The sequence below is a fragment of the Arachis hypogaea genome, chromosome 10 (assembly GCF_003086295.3).
Source record: "Arachis hypogaea cultivar Tifrunner chromosome 10, arahy.Tifrunner.gnm2.J5K5, whole genome shotgun sequence".
NCBI classification, from domain to species: domain Eukaryota; kingdom Viridiplantae; phylum Streptophyta; class Magnoliopsida; order Fabales; family Fabaceae; genus Arachis; species Arachis hypogaea.
The window spans coordinates 27,693,674-27,714,002 of NC_092045.1; the positions used below are offsets into that span (position 1 = coordinate 27,693,674).

Sequence of the window (20,329 nt, forward strand, 5' to 3'; positions counted from 1 at the left end):
TTCAAAAGTTTGGCCGAAAGAGATCAATAGCCATGATTTTATGAGTTCTAAAAATATTGGCAACTATATTCTTTGCTATATGCATGATATTAAAATTGTGTCTTGATGGGTTATATTCTTTTCTATATGCAAATATTATAATTGTCACTAAAATCTTTTAGTAACAAAGTATAAGATGGCTAATGTCTAATTGCCGATAAATGTATTAGTAGCTATTATTATTGCTGCTAAAAGCAAAATAAATTATTGCTAAAAATAATTTTTCTTGTACTGGTCTGTATAATAAAAAAAAGAAACTTCAAATATATTATGTAATTTCTAAAATTAAGAGTTGTCTAAATAATTTGATTAAAAAAAATGCTCTATAATGTTATTTTTAAATTAGTCATTCACTAACGGTATCCGCCTATTGATTAAGAATAATATATGTAAAGAAAAAATTGTGACTTCTAATATGACAAACACATCTCCCAATCCAACAAAAAAAAACATGTCAAATGAAATTTTTATTACCTTAAATAAAAAAATTAAAAACTTTTTCAGATATCTCCCAAAAATTTTTATATTGTTATTTTTAAATTAGTCAATCAAAACCGATATCTAGCTATTGATCAATACCAATATATGTAAACAAAAACTATGACTTCTAATATGACAAACGCATCTCCCAATCCAACAAGAGAAACATGTCAAACCAAGTTTTTTTTACCTTAAATAAAAAAACTAAAGTTTTTCAGGTATGACTAAAAAAAGTATTTCACATAAACGTTCTATCAAAAGTCGAAACACATCATTTTCTCTCTTACAACTACAAATGCATAAATTAGAAATTTAGAATTACTATGTAATCTTGGACTCTACCAAAATTTGATCACTGGAAAACAATATCAATAGAGATAACCATAATTTTTTCTTTTTCAAATGGATTAGATAGTCTCCAATTCTAGACATTACAAATTTACTCACACCACACTAACACACACAATACTTAAGAGTTTTATCCACTACTTGACTTAGCCAAATTTTCAACCATTATAAATTCACTCACACCACACTTTCACACACGCAAGTTTTGAATCATTACAAATCCATTCACACCACACTCGTTGATACACACAATATTCAAGGATTCTATCCACTACTTGGCCTAGCCAAGTCTGGAACTCGAGTACACTTGTTACAGGATATACATGACCACCATCAGATTAAAGTTTGGCTTGAAGATGATGTTAAAAAGTTAATCTTAGTGGACTAATAATATCAAAAATATCAAACAAGCCTAGCTTCCAACCCAGAGAATGTATCATACAGTGGTTGATTCAAAGTTTTTGGCAAATAAAATGCAAATATGCCACCTACAATCCCACACAAAGCAAACTGTTAAGCCACCAGGGGGAGCTCTTAACAACCGGAGAGATTTCGGGGTGAAATCAAGTGAGAGAATATAAAATGAGAAGGCATCACATCCAACTCAAAACCTTAAGGTAGTAAATTAATGGGTTTTTCATCTTATAAACTCCTCAATTTTCCTTGCTTTCTTCAATGTGGGACTAATTTCACTTCTCCTCATACTTCAACATTAACAATCCCCCCTCAAGTGTGAGTTTCCACATCAAGCAACAACACCTCTCTAGCTCCTCCACACATATGAGTATTTGTTTATCACACCACAAAGACGCTGCCCGAACCACTTTTGTCGGAAAGACTTTCGATGGTTCACCTTGAATACTCCTTAAACCAAACCGATTAATCATCAACTCTGATACCATTTGTTGGACTACCGTGGGGAGCTCTTTAACCACCGAAGAGATTTTGGAGAGGAATAAAGTGAGATAACATAAGATAAGAAGACAACACATCCAACTCAAAACCTTAAGGTAGTAAATTATTAGGTCTCTCATCTTATAAACTCCTCACTCTTCCTTGCTTTATCAATGTGGGACTAATTTCACTACTCCTCACACTTGCAACATTAGCAATCTCTCCCTCAAGTGTAAGACTCCACATCAAGAAACAACTCTCCTCTAGCTCCTCCAAACATATGAGTATTTGTCCATCACACCGTCGCACCACACAGTGGGACACGCTGTCTGGACCACCTTTGCCAGGAAGACTTTCGATGCTTCACCTTGAATGCTCCTTAAATCAGACCGATTAACCATCAGCTCTGATACTACTTGTTGGGCTACCGTGGGGAGCTCTTAACAACCAGAGAGATTTTGGAGAGAAATCAAGGAGAGAACATAAAATGAGAAGACACTACATCTAACTCAAAACCTTAAGGTAGTAAATTAATCGGTCCCTCATCTTATAAACTCCTTACTCTTTCTTGCTTTCTTCAATGTAGGACTAATTTCAATACTCCTCACACTTACAATATTAATAATCTCCTCCTCAAGTGTGAGTTTCCATATCAAATAACGAATCCCCTCTAGCTCTTCCATACATATGAGTATTTGTCCATCACACCGCCGCACCTCACCGCAGGACACGCCGTTTGAACCACCTTTGTCGGAAAGACTTTCAATGCTTCACCATGAATACTCCTTCAACCAGACCGATTAACTATCAGGTCAGATACCACTTGTTGGGCCGCTTTGGGGAGCTCTTCACCACCTGGGAGACTTCGGAGAGGAATCAAGTGGTGTCTTTTCATCTTATGTTATCTCACTTGATTTCTCTCTGAAGTCTCTCCGGTGGTTAAAAGCTCCCCACGGTGACCCAACAAGTGGTATCAAAGCCGATGGTTAATTGTTCTCGTTTAAGAAGTATTCAATGTGAAGCATCGAAAGTCTTCCCAGTAAAGATAGTCTGGGCGGCGTGTTCCACGGTGTGGTGCAGCGATGTGATGGACAAATACTCATAAGTGTGGAGGAGCTTGAGGAGAGTTGTTGCTTGATGTGGAGACTCACACTTGAGGGAGAGATTGTTAATGTTACAAGTGTTAGAAGTAGTGAAATTAGTTCCACATTGAAGAAAGAAACAAAGAGTGAGAAGTTTATAAAATGAGAGACCCAATAACTTAGTTCCTTATGGTTTTGAGTTGGATGTGGTGTCTTCTCATCTTATGTTATCTCACTTAATTCCTCACCACTGTGGGGAACAACTCCGCCGTGTAGATAAACAATAAGTTGTAAGTTACCACCATCCCAAATATCTCCAAAATACCACACACCATTCTAATTAACTTCCACACTCCAACATTCCTCAATAAACTATCTAACAAACAAAACAAACCACTGAAGCACATTGTCCCTATTGCCAACGGCTTTCTCCCAAACTTTTCAAACCGCCGTTAACTCATACGCCGATATTTCCGCCACCATATTCAGCGCCACGTTCATGTAGAGGTTAGTATCAAGATTCACCATATTTATGCTCAGACCATAGTACACAACATCACAAAAGAAGTTAATTACCACCATTAGAATCAAACTTATTCTAGTTACTGGAGATCGAAGCACGTCAATGATAGAACCTCCAACTGCATCGTTATTTTCCAAAGGCTTGTTCTTATAAGTCCAGGTTAGTGCTTCTGTTTTTTCTTCTGCTTCTACTTCGACTTCTTCGTCGAGTGAAAGAAGAACACCACTAGGGAGGTGTTTTTCATTGGTGGAAGCAATGGTGGACATGATTTTCATTGCTTTAGTTACTCTTCCGCGAACAAGGTACCATCTAAAAGACTCTGAGCGAAAAGGGACAATGAAGATCAAGAAGAGAATGGAGGGGATGGGGGACGCAATATAAAGCTTGTGCCAAGTTTGGAAGACATAGACAACGGCGGAGAGGATGGCAATGCTGATGGAGTAGAAGTAGAAGGTGGACATTTCGGCGATGCCACATTTTTTGGGCCGATGGTATCGGTGGCAAGGACGAATGCACATAGGCCAACGCCACCGGTGCTAAAGCCGGTGAGGTGGCAGAGAATGACGTAGATCCAATAGTTTGGAAAAAATATTGTGAGGCAAAAGATGGCGTTTAAGGCACAAACCACCATTAGTGAATCTTTCCTTCTAAGAAAAGAGTCTGATAGGTGACCAAATATTCCGGCACCTGAAAGTACAACTTAATTCTATGATTAAACAACAACAACAATAATAATACTAGTAATAAATCATATTTTATATTGATATTAAAATTACTTTCATAATTTTGAACCTACATAATTTCTGTTTTTGTTTGGTTCTTTTTATGAGTATTTTGAATATGCAAGTATATATATTGGAGAAGAATATATTTTGGAATTAAGTTTTTAGTTTATGAAAATACTTTTACATTAAGAAAGTGATCAGAATTATTAAAAAAAATCTAATTATATTATGGTATCTTTTATGTAAATTTAAAAACAAAATATTTTCTATTTTCATTTATTAAAATATTTTGATATTAAATATTATATATATTCTAGGATAGAAATATTTATTTTTCTAGTAATGCAAATATTTTAAGAAAAACACGAAAAGTTTATACTTTTTAATTTTAAAATTGGACTAACAATAATATCTTTTAATGTTATCAAAGCTTGGTATGTTTTACTATGAAATAGAGTTGGATAATTAGATTTAAGGGTTCACTAATCTAAATGTCAAATTATAGTAGGTGTCTTCTCATCTTATGTTACCTCACTTGATTCCTCCCCGAAGTCTCTCCGATGGTTAAGAACTCCCCACGGTGGCCCAACAAGTGGTATCAGAGCCGATAGTTAATCGGTCTAGTTTAAGGAGTATTAAATGTGAGGCATCGAAAGTCTTTCCGGTAATGGTGGTCTGGGCAGCGTGTCCCGCAGTGTGGTGCGACGATGTGATGGATAAATACTCATATGTGTGGAGGAGCTAGAGGGGAGTTGTTGTTTGATGTGGAGACTCACACTTGAGGGGAGATTGTTAATATTGTAAGTGTTAGGAGTAGTGAAATTAGTCCTACATTAAAGAAAGCAACGAAGAGTGAGCAGTTTAAAAGATTAGAGACCCAATAACTTACTACCTTAAGGTTTTGAGTTGGACGTGGTATCTTCTCATCTTATGTTATCTCACTTGATTCCTCCCCGAAGTCTCTCCGGTGGATAAAGAGCTCCCCGCGGTGGCCCAACAAGTGGTATCAGAGCCAATGGTTAATCGGTCTGGTTTAAGGAGTATTCAAGGTGAAGCGTCGAAAGTCTTCCCGGTCCGGACGGTGTGTCCCGCGATGAACAACCCCAATTTGTTCCACATGCATCGCGCCCCCTAGCGCGGCATTCCTCACCACTGTGGGGAACAACTCCGCCGTGTAAATAAACAATAAGTTGTAAGTTACCGCCTTTCCAAATATCCGCAAAATACCACACACCATTCTAACTAACTTACACTCTCCAACAATTATTTTTTTTAAAAGTAATTAAATTAAAATTTATGATACTTTAAATTTAAAAGCTATTAATATTTTTAAATAATTTTTATTATAATGAGATATTTGAAAAAAAGAAAAAAGAATTATTATTATTATTAGTATTATCATTATTATTATTATTAGTAACTAACCAACCATACATCCAACAAAGAATAAGGACTGGATGAGTCCAACTTTAAATTTGTCACCACAAACAAGTTTCCACTCCGATACGATGGCGCTGCCGCATCCACCAATCTACTCCCACTCCTCCAGCGGGATCCAGCAAGTGCTTCCAACCGCTTCACAAGCGGCGGCGGTGCATCGTCACTCCGACTCGTGGTCTGCGAAGATCATGACCATGGTGTGGTAGGCTTTCAGCGCCCACACGAGGCTTGTAAAGATAAAGTATCTCAACTGTCATTTTCCAAACTCTCCACAATACTTTCAGAGCATCCCATCGATGCAGAGCTTCTCCATCTCCGCCTTTCTCGTTGCCGTTGTCACCAACAGCATACGGAACTCGTCATAGTTCAAAGACAGCGTCGTTGTCATTTCAAAATCCTCTTAGCATAGATGTATGAAACTTGTGTTAATTAGCTAGTGTGTGGGTGAGAAAAGAAGAGGCAAAGAGATTGGGTTATTTATTGTTTCAGAGGGCGCCATTTAAAAGAAATTTCTGAATGTCTTTGGCGGAAGTGCTTCACGTGGAAGGTTTTTCATTGTAAAACTAAAAAGTGTTAGTTTGGTTTATTTTTTAATTTGGTTTAGTTTTATTTTAATTGTATTTTATGTATTGAATTGGATAACAAACTTTAAGGTTCTATGGACCAAATAGTTTAAAATGCTCATAAAAGAGGTCGCGGGTTCGAGTTTTTCTATCTTTGGTAAAAAAAAATTTAAAAAGTGAATGAGTTATAGTTCGAATGGCATAATCTTTTCATACTCATTTAGAGGTTGTGGGTTTGAGTTTTCCTATTTCTGCTTTTTTTAATTATATATAATTTAAAATTTAAAAAATAAAATTAATTAAATTTTGATATTTGTTATTGTTAATTTGTTAAAACTAGTTTAGGAAAAACACGATAAGTTTATACTTTGTAATTTTTAAATCAGACTACCAATAATATCTTTTAATGTTATCAGGACTTGGTATGTTTAACTATGAAATATAGTTGGATAATTAGATTTAAGGGTTCACAAATCTAAATGTTAAATTTATAGTTGGTGTCTTCTCATCTTATGTTATCTCACTTGATTACTCTCCAAAATCTTTCTGGTAGTTAAAAGCTCCCCACGGTGGTCTAACAAGTGGTATCAGAGCCGATGGTTAATCGGTCTAGTTTAAGGGATAGTATCAGCCACATATTTACATACTTAATATTGATAATACATTGTAGTATTACAATTAATGTATAACCCCTTTCACATATAACAACCAGAGTTTTTGAAAATTGAATAATGAGTAATTTACGATTTATTATATTTGTTAAGTATTTTATTTAAAGAAACTTATTCTTTTAAAAGTATTTAAATTAAATTTTATGATACTTTAAATCTAAAATCTCTTAATATTTTTAAATTATTTTTATTATAATGAGATATTTTGAAAAAAAAAGAAAAAAATTTATTATTATTAGTATTATCATTATTATTATTATTATTAGTAATTAACTAACCATATATCTGACAAAGAATAAGGACTGGATGAGTCAAACTTTAAATTTGTCGTCACAAACAAGTTCTCACTCCGACACGGTGGCACTGCCGCGTCCACCAACCTACTCCCACTCCTCCGGCCGGATCCCGCATGTGCTCCCAATCGCTCCGCAGGCGGTGGTGGTGCATCGCCACTCCGCTCACGGTCTGCGAAGATCATGACCAAGGTGTGGCAGGCCTCCAGTGCCCACACGAGATTTGTGAGGATGAAGTGTCTCAACTGCCATTTTCCAAACTCTCCGCAATATTTTCAAAGCATCTCATCGATGCAAAATTTCTCCATCTCCACCTTTCTCGCTGCCGTCGTTACCAGCAGCGTACAGAACTCGTCGTAGTTCGAAGATAGCATCGTTGCCATTTCAAAGCTCTCTTAGCACAGATGTATGCAACTTGTGTTAATTAGCTAGTGTGTGGATGAGAAAAGGAGAGGCAAAGAGATTAGAGAGTGATTGGGTTATTTATAGTTTTAGAGGGCGCCATTTAAAATAAGTTTCTGAGTATCTTTGGCGGAAGTGCTTCACGTGGCAGGTTTTTCATTGTAAAACTAAAAAGTGTTAGTTTGGCTTATTTTTTAATTTGGTTTAGGTTTATTTTAATTTTGTTTTATGTATCGAATTGGATAACAAACTTTAAGGTTCTATGGTCTAAATAATTTAAAAAGCTCATCTATGAGGTCGCAGGTTCGAGTTTCCCTATCTTTGGAAAAAAATTTAAAAAGCGATTGAGGAATAGTTCAAATGGCATAATCTTTTCATACTCATTTAGAGATTGTGGGTTTGAGTCTCCCTATCTCTGCTTTTTTGTTAAAATTATTTATAATTTAAAATTTAAAAAATAAAATTAATTAAATTTTGATATTTGCTATTGTTAATTTGTCAAAACTAGTTTAAGGAAAACACGATAAGTTTATACTTTTTAATTTTAAAATTGGGATACCAATAATATTTTTTAATGTTATTAGGACTTGGTATGTTTTACTATGAAATAGAGTTAGATAATTAGATTTAAGGGTTCACAATTCTAAACGTTAAATTTATAGTTGGTATCTTCTCATCTTATGTTATCTCACTTGATTCCCCCTCCTCTGAAAAGTCATTCCGGTAGTTAGGAGCTCTCCACGGTGGCCCAACAAGTGGTATCAGAGCCGATGGTTAATCGATCTAGTTTAAGGAGAAGTATCAGGTACATATTTACATACTTAATACTTATAATACATTGTAGTATTACAATTAATACATAACCCCTGCCACATATAACAACCTGAGTTTTTGAAAATCAAATAATGAGTAATTTACGATTTATTATATTTGTTAAGAATTTTATTTAAAAAAATTATTTTTTTAAAATAATTAAATTAAATTTTATGATACTTTAAATTTAAAAATTATTAATATTTTTAAATAATTTTTATTATAATGAGAAATTTTGAAAAAAAGAAAAAAGAATGATTATTAGTAGTAGTATTATCTTTATTATTATTATTAGTTACTAACCAACTATACATCCGATAAAGAATAAGGATTGGACGAGTCCAACTTTAAATTTGTCGCCACAAACAAGTTCCCACTCCGACACTGTCGCGATGCCACATCCACCAACCTACTTCCACTCCTCCAGCCGGATCCCATAGGTGCTTCCAACCGCTCCACAGGCGGCAGCATTGCATCGCCACTCCGGCTCGCGGTCTGCGAAGATCATGACCATGGTGTGGCAAGACCCTAGCGCCCATGCGAGGCTTGAAAAGATGAAGTGTCTCAACTGTCATTTTTTAAACTCTCTGCAGTACTTTCAGAGCATCTCAATGATGCAGAGCTTCTCCATCTACGTCTTTCTCGTTGCGGTTGTCACCAACAGCGTACGAAACTCGTAGTAGTTCGAAGACAGCGTCGTTGCCATTTTAAAACCCTCTTAGCGTAGATGTATGAAACTTGTGTTAATTAGCTAGTGTGTGGGTGAGAAAAGAAGAGGCAAAGAGATTAGAGAGTGATTGGGTTATTTATTGTTTCAGAGGGTGCCATTTAAAAGAAGTTTCTGAATGTCTTTGGCGGAAGTGCTTCATGTGACATGTTTTTCATTGTAAAACTAAAAAGTGTTTGTTGGTTTATTTTTTAATTTGGTTTAGTTTATTTTAATTATATTTTATGTATTGAATTGGATAACAAACTTTAAAGTTCTATGGTCCAAATAGTTTAAAATGCTAAAAAAAGAGGTCCAGGGTTCGAGTTTTCCTATTTTTGGTAAAAAAAAATTAAAAAGCGAATGAGCTATAGTTCGAATGGCATAATCTTTTCATACTTATTTAGAGGTTGTGGGTTTGAGTTTCTCTATCTCTACTTTTTTTTAAATTATATATAATTTAAAATTTAAAAAATAAAATTAATTAAATTTTTATATTTGTTATCTTTAATTTGTCAAAACTAGTTTAGAAAAAACACGATAAGTTTATACTTTTTAATTTTTAAATTAGACTACCAATAATATTTTTTAATATTATCAGGACTTAGTATATTTTACTATGAAATAGAGTTGGATAATTATATTTAAGGGTTCACAAATCTAAATGTTAAATTTATAGTTGGTGTCATCTCATCTTATGTTATCTCACTTGATTCCTCCCCGAAGTCTTTTCGGTAGTTAAAAGCTCCCCAAGGTGGTCCAATAAGTGGTATCAGAGCCGATGGTTAACCGACCTAGTTTAAGGAGTAGTATCAGCCACATATTTACATACTTAATATTGATAATACATTGTAGTATTACAATTAATGTATAACCCCTTCCACATATAACAACCAGAGTTTTTGAAAATTGAATAATGAATAATTTACGATGTATTATATTTGTTAAGTATTTTATTTAAAGAAAATTATTTTTTTAAAAGTAATTAAATTAAATTTTATGATACTTTAAATCTAAAATCTCTTAATATTTTTAAATTGTTTTTATTATAATGAGATATTTTGAAAAAAAAGAAAAAAGAAATATTATTATTATTATTATTATTATTATTATTATTATTATTATTATTAGTAACTAACTAACCATATATCCGACAAAGAATAAGGACTGGACGAGTCAAACTTTAAATTTGTCGTCACAAACAAGTTCCCACTCCGATACGGTGGCACTGCCGCATCCACTAACCTACTCCCACTCCTCCGGCCGGATCCCACATGTGCTCCCAACCGCTCTGCAGGCGGCGACGGTGCATCGCCACTCTGGCTCGCGGTCTGCGAAGATCATGACCAAGGTGTGGCAGGCCTCCAGCGCCCACACGAGATTTGTGAGGATGAAGTGTCTCAACTGTCATTTTCTAAACTCTCCGTAGTATTTTCAAAGCATCTCATTGATGCAAAGCTTCTCCATCTCCACCTTTCTCGCTGCCGTCGTTACCAGCAGCGTACAGAGCTCGTCGTAGTTCGAAGATAGCGTCGTTGCCATTTCAAAACCCTCTTAGCACAGATGTATGAAACTTGTGTTAATTAGCTAGTGTGTGGGTGAGAAAAGGAGAGATAAAGAGATTAGAGAGTGATTGGGTTATTTATAGCTTCGGAGGGTGCCATTTAAAAGAAGTTTCTGAATATCTTTGGTCGAAGTGCTTCACGTGGCAGGTTTTTCATTGTAATACTAAAAAGTGTTAGTTTGGCTTATTTTTTAATTTGGTTTAGGTTTATTTTAATTTTGTTTTATATATCGAATTTGATAACAAACTTTAAGGTTCTATGGTCTAAATAATTTAAAAAGCTTATCTAAGAGGTCGCGGGTTCGAGTTTTCTTATCTTTGGAAAAAAAAATTAAAAGTAAATGAGCTATAGTTCAAATGGAATAATCTTTTCATACTCATTCAGAGGTTGTGGGTTTGAGTCTCCCTATCTCTGCTTTTTTTTAATTATTTTTAATTTAAAATTTAAAAAATAAAATTAATTATATTTTGATATTTGCTATTGTTAATTTGTCAAAATTAGTTTAAGGAAAACACGATAAGTTTATACTTTTTAATTTTAAAATTGGACTACCAATAATATTTTTTATTGTTATCAGGACTTGGCATGTTTTACTATCAAATAGAGTTGGGTAATTAGATTTAAGGGTTGACAAATCTAAATGTCAAATTGATAGTTGGTGTCTTCTCATCTTATGTTATCTCACTTGATTCTCCTCCTCTCCGGAAGTCTTTTCGGTAGTTAAGAGCTCCCCATGGTGGCCCAACAAGTGGTATCAGAGCCGATGGTTAATCAGTCTAGTTTAAGGAGTAGTATTAACCACATATTTACATACTTAATATTGATAATACATTGTAGTATTATAATTAATGCATAACCCCTGTCACATATAACAACCTGAGTTTTTAAAAATTAAATAATGAGTAATTTACGATTTATTATTTTTGTTAAGAATTTTATTTAAAGAAATATTTTTTAAAAGTAATTAAAATAAATTTTATGATACTTTAAATTTAAAATATATAAATATTTTTAAATAATTTTTATTATAATGAGATATTTAAAAAAAAGAATTATTATTATTATTAATTTCATCATCATCATCATCATCATCATCATTAGTAACTAACTAACCATACATTCGACAAAGAATAAAGACTGGACAAGTCAAACTTTAAATTTGTCGCCGCAAACAAGTTTCCACTCCGATATAGTGGTGCTACCGCGTCCACCAACCTACTTCCACTCCTCCGGCCGAATCGTGCAGGTGCTCCCAACCACTCCAAAGGCGGCGGCGGTGCATCAGGCTCGCGGTCTGCGTAGATCATGACCATGGTGTGGCAGGCCTCCAGCGCCCACACGAGGCTTATGAAGATGAAGTGTCTCAACTGTCATTTTTCAAACTATCATGCTTGCATATCCACCATTTGAGTCTCCAACAATTATTCCAATAATAACATATCCGATTTGACCTATGAACGAATACGTAAGCATACGTTTCATGCTTGTTTGGGTAATAGTAATGAGATTCCCCAATATCATGCTATGAATAGCTAGGATTTCCAGAAGAAGATGCCATTCGTTTGATGAGAAATAAAAAGGAATATCGAAAATTCGGGTGGCTGAAGCTGAAGCAGCTACTTTCGGAGTAACAGAAAGAAAAACAACGACTGGAGTGGGAGAGTCAGAGTCGAAAAGAGGATTCCTCACTTCTTTCTCTCATTCAAAACCGTGCATGAGACTTTCAGTACTTTCAGAACATCTCATCGATGCAGAGCTTCTCCATCTCCGCCTTCCTCACTACCGTCGTCACCAGCAACGTACGAAGCTCGTCGTAGTTGGAAGACGGCGTCGTTACCATTTCAAACCCTCTTAGCACAGATGTATGAAATTTGTGTTAATTAGCCAGTGTGTGGGTAAGAAAAGGAGAGACAGAGAGATTAGAGAGTGATTGGGTTATTTATAATTTCAGAGGACGCCATTTAAAAGAAGTTTCTGAATGTCTCTGAAGGAAGTGCTTCACGTGGAGGTTTTTAATTGTAAAACTAAAAAGTGTTGATTTGGTATATTTTTAATTTGACTTAGTTTTATTTTTAATTGTATTTTATGTATTGAATTGGATAACAAACTTTAAGGTTTTATGGTCCAAATACATGCATATACTCAAATTTTAAATAAAATACTCTGCATAGTCAATAATAATTTAGAAATGAGACAAAATATTTTATTCCATACAAAACAATTAAGAAATATATTTTATTCTATGCAAAACAATTTAAAAAAAATAGCTTAAAAATGTTAGGAGTACTATAAAAATTTATAATGTTCTAATGACTTTGGTAAATACATGCATGTACTCAAATTTTAAATAAAATACTCTACATAGTTAATAATAATTTAGAAATAAAAGAAAATATTTATTCCATACAAAACAATTAAAAAATATATTTTATTCTATGTAAAACAATTTAAAAAAATGGCTTAAAAAATGTTAGGAGTACTATAAAAATTTGTAATGTTCTAATGACTTAGGTAAATACATGCATGTACTCAAATTTTAAATAAAATACTCTACATAGTCAATAATAATTTAGAAATGAAAGAAAATATTTTATTCCATACAAAATAATTAAAAAATATATTTTATTCTATGCAAAATAATTTAAAAAAATGGCTTAAAAAATGTTAGGAGTACTATAAAAATTTGTAATATTCTAATGAATTAGGTAAATACATGTATGTACTCAAATTTTAAATAAAATACTCTACGTAGTCAACAATAATTCGGAAATGAAAGAAAATATTTTATTCCATACAAAACAATTAAAAAATATATTTTATTCTATGCAAAACAATTTTTAAAAAATGAATTAAAAATGTTAGGAGTACTATAAAAATTTGTAATCTTCTAATGACTTAGGTAAATATATGCATGTATTCAAATTTTAAATAAAATACTCTACATAGTCAATAATAATTTAGAAATGAAAGAAAATATTTTATTCCATACGAAACAATTAAAAAATATATTTTATTCTATGCAAAATAATTTTAAAAAATGGCTTAAAAAATGTTAGGATTATTATAAAAATTTGTAATGTTTTAATGACTTAGGTAAATACATGTATGAACTCCAATTTTAAATAAAATACTCTACGTAGTCAATAATAATTTAGAAATGACAGAAAATATTTTATTCCATACAAAACAATTAAAAAATATATTTTATTCAATGGAAAATAATTAAAAAAATAGTTAAAAAAATGTTAGAAGTACTATAAAAATTTGTAATGTTCTAATGACTTAAGTACATGCATGTTTTCAAATTTTAAATAAAATACTTTACATAGTCAATAATAATTTATAAATGAAAGAAAAAATTTTATTTCATACAAAATAATAAAAAATATATTTTATTCTATGCAAAACAATATAAAAGAAAAATGAGTTAAAAAATGTTAGGAGTATTATAAAAATTTGTAATGTTCTAATGACTTAGGTAAATACATGCATGTACTTAAATTTTAAATAAAATACTCTACACAGTCAATAATAATTTAGAAATGAAAGAAAATATTTTATTCCATACAAAAAAAATTAAAAAATATTTTTTATTCTATGCAAAACAATTTAAAAAAAATGGCTTAAAAAATGTTAGGAGTATTATAAAAATTTGTAATGTTCTAATGACTTAGGTAAATACATGCATGTACTCAAAGTTTAAATAAAATACTCTACATAGTCAACAATAATTTAGAAATGAAAGAAAATATTTTTATTCATACAAAACAACAAAAAATATATTTTATTCTATGTAAAACAATATAAAAGAAAAATGGCATAAAAAATGTTAAGAGTACTATAAAGATTTGTAATGTTCTAATGACTTAGGTAAATACATGCATGTACTCAAATTTTAAATAAAATACTCTACATAGTCAATAATAATTTAGAAATGAAAGAAAATATTTTATTCCATACAAAATAATTAAAAAATATATTTTATTCTATGCAAAATAATTTAAAAAAATGGCTTAAAAAATGTTAGGAGTACTATAAAAATTTGTAATATTCTAATGAATTAGGTAAATACATGTATGTACTCAAATTTTAAATAAAATACTCTACATAGTCAACAATAATTTAGAAATGAAAGAAAATATTTTATTCCATACAAAAAAATTAAAAAATATATTTTATTCTATGCAAAATAATTTTAAAAAATGGCTTAAAAAATGTTAGGATTATTATAAAAATTTGTAATGTTCTAATGACTTAGGTAAATACATGTATGAACTCCAATTTTAAATAAAATACTCTACGTAGTCAATAATAATTTAGAAATGACAGAAAATATTTTATTCCATACAAAACAATTAAAAAATATATTTTATTCAATGGAAAATAATTAAAAAAATAGTTAAAAAAATGTTAGAAGTACTATAAAAATTTGTAATGTTCTAATGACTTAAGTACATGCATGTTTTCAAATTTTAAATAAAATACTTTACATAGTCAATAATAATTTATAAATGAAAGAAAAAATTTTATTTCATACAAAATAATAAAAAATATATTTTATTCTATGCTAAACAATATAAAAGAAAAATGAGTTAAAAAATGTTAGGAGTATTATAAAAATTTGTAATGTTCTAATGACTTAGGTAAATACATGCATGTACTTAAATTTTAAATAAAATACTCTACACAGTCAATAATAATTTAGAAATGAAAGAAAATATTTTATTCCATACAAAAAAATTAAAAAATATTTTTTATTCTATGCAAAACAATTTAAAAAAAATGGCTTAAAAAATGTTAGGAGTATTATAAAAATTTGTAATGTTCTAATGACTTAGGTAAATACATGCATGTACTCAAATTTTAAATAAAATACTCTACATAGTCAACAATAATTTAGAAATGAAAGAAAATATTTTTATTCATACAAAACAACACAAAATATATTTTATTCTATGTAAAACAATATAAAAGAAAAATGGCATAAAAAATGTTAAGAGTACTATAAAGATTTGTAATGTTCTAATGACTTAGGTAAATACATGTATGTACTCAAATTTTAAATAAAATACTCTACATAGTCAATAATAATTTAGAAATGAAAGAAAATATTTTATTCCATACAAAATAATTAAAAAATATATTTTATTCTATGCAAAATAATTTAAAAAAATGGCTTAAAAAATGTTAGGAGTACTATAAAAATTTGTAATATTCTAATGAATTAGGTAAATACATGTATGTACTCAAATTTTAAATAAAATACTCTACATAGTCAACAATAATTTAGAAATGAAAGAAAATATTTTATTCCATACAAAACAATTAAAAAATATATTTTATTCTATGCAAAATAATTTTAAAAAATGGCTTAAAAAATGTTAGGATTATTATAAAAATTTGTAATGTTCTAATGACTTAGGTAAATACATGTATGAACTCCAATTTTAAATAAAATACTCTACGTAGTCAATAATAATTTAGAAATGACAGAAAATATTTTATTCCATACAAAACAATTAAAAAATATATTTTATTCCATGGAAAATAATTAAAAAAATAGTTAAAAAAATGTTAGAAGTACTATAAAAATTTGTAATGTTCTAATGACTTAAGTACATGCATGTTTTCAAATTTTAAATAAAATACTTTACATAGTCAATAACAATTTATAAATGAAAGAAAAAATTTTATTTCATACAAAATAATAAAAAATATATTTTATTCTATGCAAAACAATATAAAAGAAAAATGAGTTAAAAAATGTTAGGAGTATTATAAAAATTTGTAATGTTCTAATGACTTAGGTAAATACATGCATGTACTTAAATTTTAAATAAAATACTCTACACAGTCAATAATAATTTAGAAATAAATGAAAATATTTTATTCCATACAAAAAAAATTAAAAAATATTTTTTATTCTATGCAAAACAATTTAAAAAAAAATGGCTTAAAAAATGTTAGAAGTATTATAAAAATTTGTAATGTTCTAATGACTTAGGTAAATACATGCATGTACTCAAATTTTAAATAAAATACTCTACATAGTCAACAATAATTTAGAAATGAAAGAAAATATTTTTATTCATACAAAACAACAAAAAATATATTTTATTCTATGTAAAACAATATAAAAGAAAAATGGCATAAAAAATGTTAAGAGTACTATAAAGATTTGTAATGTTCTAATGACTTAGGTAAATACATGCATGTACTCAAATTTTAAATAAAATACTCTACATAGTCAATAATAATTTAGAAATGAAAGAAAATATTTTATTCCATACAAAATAATTAAAAAATATATTTTATTCTATGCAAAATAATTTAAAAAAATGGCTTAAAAAATGTTAGGAGTACTATAAAAATTTGTAATATTCTAATGAATTAGGTAAATACATGTATGTACTCAAATTTTAAATAAAATACTCTACATAGTCAACAATAATTTAGAAATGAAAGAAAATATTTTATTCCATATAAAACAATTAAAAAATATATTTTATTCTATGCAAAACAATTTTTAAAAAATGAATTAAGAATGTTAGGAGTACCATAAAAATTTGTAATCTTCTAATGACTTAGGTAAATATATGCATGTATTCAAATTTTAAATAAAATATTCTACATAGTCAATAATAATTTAGAAATGAAAAAAATATTTTATTCCATACGAAACAATTAAAAAATATATTTTATTCTATGCAAAATAATTTTAAAAAATGGGTTAAAAAATGTTAGGAGTATTATAAAAATTTGTAATGTTCTAATGACTTAGGTAAATACATGTATGAACTCAAATTTTAAATAAAATACTCTACATAGTCAATAATAATTTAGAAATGATAGAAAATATTTTATTCCATACAAAACAATTAAAAAATATATTTTATTCAATGGAAAATAATTAAAAAAATAGTTAAAAAAATGTTAGAAGTACTATAAAAATTTGTAATGTTCTAATGACTTAGGTGAATACATGCATGTTTTCAAATTTTAAATAAAATACTTTACATAGTCAATAATAATTTATAAATGAAAGAAAAAATTATTTCATACAAAATAATAAAAAATATATTTTATTCTATGCAAAACAATATAAAAGAAAAATGAGTTAAAAAATGTTAGGAGTATTATAAAAATTTGTAATGTTCTAATGATTTAGGTAAAAACATGCATGTACTTAAATTTTAAATAAAATACTCTACACAGTCAATAATAATTTAGAAATAAAAGAAAATATTTTATTCCATACAAAAAAAATTAAGAAATATTTTTTATTCTATGCAAAATAATTAAAAAAAATGGCTTAAAAAATGTTAGGAGTATTATAAAAATTTGTAATGTTCTAATGACTTAGGTAAATACATGCATGTACTCAAATTTTAAATAAAATACTCTACATAGTCAACAATAATTTAGAAATGAAAGAAAATATTTTTATTCATACAAAACAACAAAAAATATATTTTATTCTATGTAAAACAATATAAAAGAAAAATGGCATAAAAAATGTTAAGAGTACTATAAAGATTTGTAATGTTCTAATGACTTAGGTAAATACATGCATGTACTCAAATTTTAAATAAAATACTCTACATAGTCAATAATAATTTAGAAATGAAAGAAAATATTTTATTCCATACAAAATAATTAAAAAATATATTTTATTCTATGCAAAATAATTTAAAAAAATGGCTTAAAAAATGTTAGGAGTACTATAAAAATTTGTAATATTCTAATGAATTAGGTAAATACATGTATGTACTCAAATTTTAAATAAAATACTCTACATAGTCAACAATAATTTAGAAATGAAAGAAAATATTTTATTCCATATAAAACAATTAAAAAATATATTTTATTCTATGCAAAACAATTTTTAAAAAATGAATTAAGAATGTTAGGAGTACCATAAAAATTTGTAATCTTCTAATGACTTAGGTAAATATATGCATGTATTCAAATTTTAAATAAAATATTCTACATAGTCAATAATAATTTAGAAATGAAAAAAATATTTTATTCCATACGAAACAATTAAAAAATATATTTTATTCTATGCAAAATAATTTTAAAAAATGGGTTAAAAAATGTTAGGAGTATTATAAAAATTTGTAATGTTCTAATGACTTAGGTAAATACATGTATGAACTCAAATTTTAAATAAAATACTCTACATAGTCAATAATAATTTAGAAATGATAGAAAATATTTTATTCCATACAAAACAATTAAAAAATATATTTTATTCAATGGAAAATAATTAAAAAAATAGTTAAAAAAATGTTAGAAGTACTATAAAAATTTGTAATGTTCTAATGACTTAGGTGAATACATGCATGTTTTCAAATTTTAAATAAAATACTTTACATAGTCAATAATAATTTATAAATGAAAGAAAAAATTATTTCATACAAAATAATAAAAAATATATTTTATTCTATGCAAAACAATATAAAAGAAAAATGAGTTAAAAAATGTTATGAGTATTATAAAAATTTGTAATGTTCTAATCACTTAGGTAAATACATGCATGTACTTAAATTTTGAATAAAATACTCTACACAGTCAATAATAATTTAGAAATGAAAGAAAATATTTTATTCCATACAAAAAAAATTAAAAAATATTTTTTATTCTATGCAAAACAATTTTAAAAAAAAGGCTTAAAAAATGTTAGGAGTATTATAAAAATTTGTAATGTTCTAATGACTTAGGTAAATACATGCATGTAATCAAATTTTAAATAAAATACTCTATATAGTCAACAATAATTTAGAAATGAAAGAAAATATTTTTATTCATACAAAACAACTAAAAAATATATTTTATTCTATGTAAAACAATATAAAAGAAAAATGGCTTAAAAAATGTTAAGAGTACTATAAAGATTTGTAATGTTCTAATGACTTAGGTAAATACATGCATGTACTCAAATTTTAAATAAAATACTCTACATAGTCAATAATAATTTAGAAATAAAAGAAAATATTTTATTTTATGCATGTATTTACCTAAGTCATTAGAACATTAAAATTTTTTGTAGTACTCCTAACATTTTTTAAGCAATTTTTTTAAAATTATTTTGTATAGAATAAAATATATTTTGTAGTATAATTTAAATAAATTTATTTAAAAAATTTATTAAAAAATATTCATGAGCTATTAAAAATGGACAAAAGAGTATTGTATGAAATTTGAATTGATAGCTCATTAATATTTTAAAGAAGTCTCGTAAATTAATATTTTGTTAGCTTTTTTTAATGTATGAAATAATATATATATATATTTTTTAACAGCATAATTCGAATCTGTCAAATTCGAATTACTTGAAACGCATGCGTGGGTGTAGTTCGAATCACCCTGATTCGAATTACTGTGTGTGTAATTCGAATCAGAGTGATTTGAATTAGTGTGTGTGCATGTGTGTATAATTCGAATCAAGGTGATTCGAATTATATGTAAATGGAGTTCGAATTGAGCTGATTCGAACTACATATAAACGTGCATTGGTTGATTCATGAACCAGATTTTAGTTTGGCGAATTTGTGTAAAATTTTCCTCACTATGGCTTAATTAAGTGATTTGCCCAATAAAATATGAACAATACTAAATCAGAATTTATTATTTTAACTATCGGTTTTGGTCATTAATTTAATTCTTTTAGTTTAATAATTTAATAAGAGGGATGCTCTCACAAAGTTAGAAAAAACGTCTTTTTATAAAGACGCCTACGTGTCGTCATATAATTGGACGTTTTTAGTGAACCGATTTTTTAT

The 20,329-nt window shown here is 28.5% G+C and overlaps 1 pseudogene; it reads right to left on the reverse strand.

Moving 5' to 3' along the window:
* Positions 1–3,079: 3,079 nt before the first annotated feature.
* LOC112717442 (organic cation/carnitine transporter 4-like) lies at positions 3,080–5,328 on the reverse strand (annotated as a pseudogene).
* Positions 5,329–20,329: the final 15,001 nt, after the last annotated feature.